The sequence below is a fragment of the Nematolebias whitei genome, chromosome 2 (genome assembly GCF_014905685.2).
Source record: "Nematolebias whitei isolate Nwh7 chromosome 2, NemWhi1, whole genome shotgun sequence".
NCBI lineage: Eukaryota > Metazoa > Chordata > Actinopteri > Cyprinodontiformes > Rivulidae > Nematolebias > Nematolebias whitei.
The window spans coordinates 55,066,090-55,070,427 of record NC_056499.1 but is presented as its reverse complement, the minus strand read 5'-3'; positions in this window follow the sequence as shown (position 1 = coordinate 55,070,427).

The following is a 4,338-nucleotide window of genomic DNA, read 5'->3' as shown; positions in this document are numbered from 1 at the left end:
ACTTATTGCTAAGCACAAAACAGAAAGAAAATGCAAACAAGACCAAGAGCGACATACGGCCACACACACTGGCGCCATCTTGCCACTGAAAAATACAAAAACACATTCATATATGTGTGTATGTATAAACCAACCATGCATCATTTGAGAAAACTAGTTTTTCTATTGCTTAAATTGGATACCCGATCCTCAAAGGATTGGGGCGACCCTTGGGGTGACAGAAGATTATTCAAAGATGGCCAAGGCCACCAATGACCACGCCCTGGTTCCACCATTGTGCCTGGTGGTGGTGGATAAAATTGCTCCCTACACTCTCCAGGATCCATCACGCTGCACCACCTGAGACAAGCAAAATATAAATAAATAAACTTCCTTTTGTTCTTTTCCACTGTGTACGTCCTAAGCACTTATTTATCTTACACCAAAAACATTCAGGTTCACTTGCATTCTCTGTTCAATTCTAGTCCAGAAATAAACGCTCATTTCAAAAACTACCAATATTCACCTTTCAGTTCTCTTAGTGACGGGGGACATTGGCATGCCACTTGTTAATTTTTACATTTCTCTAGGAAAAAAAACAAAAAAACATTGTAAAATTATTCACTAACAGAAATGAAACATTTTTAAAAACAAAGCTACTAGATTTCCATTTTGTAATTATAGATATTAAACCTTCCCATCATGGGAACTGTCAGTTCAAAATTGGAGAGTGTGGCGTTCCAAGCTTCAATCTGCACAAGACACTAATAGACTGGCAACAGTAGTGTCTTCATAAGGAGTGAGAAAGTATCTATTCTGATCAATTTAGTTTTTTAAATTTTGAGCTCAGTCTCATGAAATTCTGCGTATTTGAGATTAAGTGACCAGTGAGCCATGCCGCTACAATTAAAGTGTCCTGTTTTTCATAATTATGGCTTATTGTTGTGTGCAAATCTTGCAAACTTGTGATTTTGGCCGTACACATAATTTTGAGTTCCACTTCTTCCCTTATTTTACCTGCTTTGGCAGCCACCTCCATCTAGAGTGCACTTTAAAAGGAAGATAATTTTGTGACTATTTAGAGAAAAAAATAATTTTCAATTTTTTAAATATGTTTAAAATTCAAGAAACAAACTTTTGCCCCTGTGCCAGTCATCTGAAGAAAGTGGGACCCCCCCCCCCCAAAAAAAAAAAATAAATAAAATAAATAAATAAATAAATAAAAAATAAAAAAAAATTGAAAGACATTTTGGGGACTTCTACAAATGTCATTCATATTTAAATGTTTGCAGTTTATTTATATTTTGCCAATTCAAAACAATGTCATAATAGGGCACTGTACAAACACATTATCATACATTATAAACTGCCAATTAATAAAAGGTAAATTCCAAATTCCTAGAAAGAAGAGTGACTCCATGTAAAGTGGGAGAGGCTCAACTTTATGCTAAACCCGTAAGGAAAAAAATATTAAAAGTATCTTGAGCTTGCACTATAACCACAGGACTGTGTATTACTTTAAGTGAAACACCAAGAAATGACACAAAACAAATCAAGGTTTGCTACAACAATCGTCAACAGTGAAGAATAGATTTTGGGAGTTTTTTTGTTTGTCGTATTTCTGTCTCTGTTTGAAGCAATTCACTCTTGCTTTTTTGTCAGATCCTCATGTCGGAGCCCGGGAAGCTGAAGCAGAAGATCAGCGTGTGGCTCGAGGATTACTGGAACATCACTGACCTGGTGGCCATTTCTGTTTTCCTGCTCGGCCTCCTGCTTCGTCTCCAGAACGAGCCCTACATGGGTTATGGACGCGTCATCTACTGTGTCGACATCATCTTCTGGTACATCCGAGTCCTGGACATCTTTGGAGTCAACAAGTACCTGGGCCCCTACGTCATGATGATTGGGAAGATGGTAGGATTCAACAAAAAATATAGTTTTGTTTGTTTTTCAGGCCAAACTGTCATGGAAAAAGAAATTCCATTCTCTTTCCTCTCCAGGGTTTAACATATCAGGAAATATTAGAACTGTTCTTACCATGTTACCAAGTCTTAAAATGTTTTTTTTTTTTTTCAAAAGAACAAAAAACAACAGAATTCACTGACTCAGTATTTATTAAACATGAACAAAATGTTAAAGTGGCTTGAAAATTTGGATCTACCCGGTACTCTTGTTGCTTCAGATTGGTCAGAATAAACCATGAGCTGTTTATTTTCTTTATGTTATTAACCTTTATATAACCAGGCAAATCCCACTGAGATCACAGATCTTGTTTGCAAGGGAGGCCTGGGCCTGAAGGCAGACTAACATGTATGTTTGTGGTTTGTGGGAGGAAACCAGAGTACCTGGAGAAAACCCACGCAAGCACTAGAAGAAAATGCAAACTACACACAGAAAGACCCCAGGTCCAACTGGGGATTGAACCCAGGACCTTCTTGCTGTGAGGCAACAGTGTTAACCACTGAGCCATCATGCTGCCTATTGATTATACATATTGATTAACTGATCATTATCAATGGAATCACCTCTAAAAAGCTGGAGTTTTAGCTGCTCTGGTGTGTTACCACAATACCAAGAAGGAAAGACATCAGCAATGATCTCTGGCTTGAATTTCATTGGGCTGCAATTGTAAGCAAGTACAGTGGTGCTTGAATGTTTGTGAAGCCTTTATTATTTTCTGCATCAATATGACCTAAAACATAATCAGATTGTCACACAAGTCCTAAAAGTTGTTCAAGAGAACCAAGTTAAACAAATGAGACAAAAATATTATACTTGGTCATTTACTTATTGAGGAAAATGATACAACACTACATACGCACCTCAAAATAAAAGCACTAATCATACTTCAACATACAGCTATAAGCTGACTGCATAATTACTGACTAACTTAAACAAATGTATTGTGCTACATTATTTTGTTTCCATGAGAGTTTGATGCCGTGTGTCCTCTTTGTGTCTCCAGATGATTGACATGCTGTATTTTGTGGTCATCATGTTGGTGGTGTTGATGAGTTTTGGTGTAGCTCGACAAGCCATCCTCCACCCAGACGAGGAGCCCACATGGCGACTGGCTCGGAACATTTTCTACATGCCATACTGGATGATCTACGGAGAGGTGTTTGCAGACTCCATAGACCGTAAGACTAGCGTCCATAGTAAGACACCTGTTAGTCTTCCCTCAGTCTTCCCCCAGTCCTCAACCTGTGCTTCCTTTGTTTCGTTTGCTGTTTTCACCCAATTGCCACTTTGTACTCTGACTTTGTACTCCCACGTTGTATTCCCACGTTGTACTCCCACTTTCTTCCTCTTGTCTCCACCTTGTATTTACGTTGTCTTTCCAGAGTCCTCTTAGTATTTTCCTCCCCTTCTTATTGCCTTTTGGCCCACGTCACAAAGAGGAAAGGGAACTGGAAATATTTTCTGTCCATCTGTGCATGTTGTGAGCATAACTTAAAAGTTGAGTTACCAACTTCCATTTTGGTGTATGGCTGCATCTAGGTATCCACCTTACCCCTAGCCCCCATTCTGCCTTGCACGAAATATGGGTGTGACTTCTGTTGCGGAGCAGAACCAGCATTTGTTCATGTGCGAACAGCATGAGCTAATGTAATTTCTTTAAGCATTGTGGATTTAATTTAAATATTTAGGAATACCACCTGTCAGAACTCAAACTACCTGCTGCAGACAAGGGATGGAAGACAAACTGAAGAAGTGGCTGCAGATTACATCTACTAGCATATTTAGTGGTGTTTCGTTAAAAGAGGTGGGACACGATCTTATTGACCTTAAATCAGACACAGAGCCTCATACAAAGCCTTAAAGTCCTCCATCACTGAACTTTGGATAATTGCAGAGAAAATCATAAAACTGAAGACGAACAAATACTTTAACTCTGTGTCCTCCATACACTTGAACTCATACCTGATATTCTCGTCACACTGTTATCAATCCTTCTGAGGATCCAGCATCTCTTCTCCGGTGGTTTATTGTAGTCCAGACACTACAGGTTTTGCTCCAAATTCATATTTTTCAGCCACATTCTTCTTAATTCCTCAGCTGTAGGTAGGAGATGGAAACTATACCTCTTTTCACAGGAACACTCTTTTTGTTTTGGGTCTGTATTCAAAACACCATAGTTGTAGCCACTGATTTAGTTTGGTCTGGTTGTTCGTGCAACCGTGAACACAACAGGTACCTGAACTCAGCACGGCTATTTTAGTAACCTTTATGGTTGTTGAATAAATGTGAACAAAACAAAAACAGCATTTTATCTGAAACTGAATACAGATTACAACAATGTCCATGCTCAATAATCCAGGTATAAAATATAATAATATATATACAAAGTATATATAT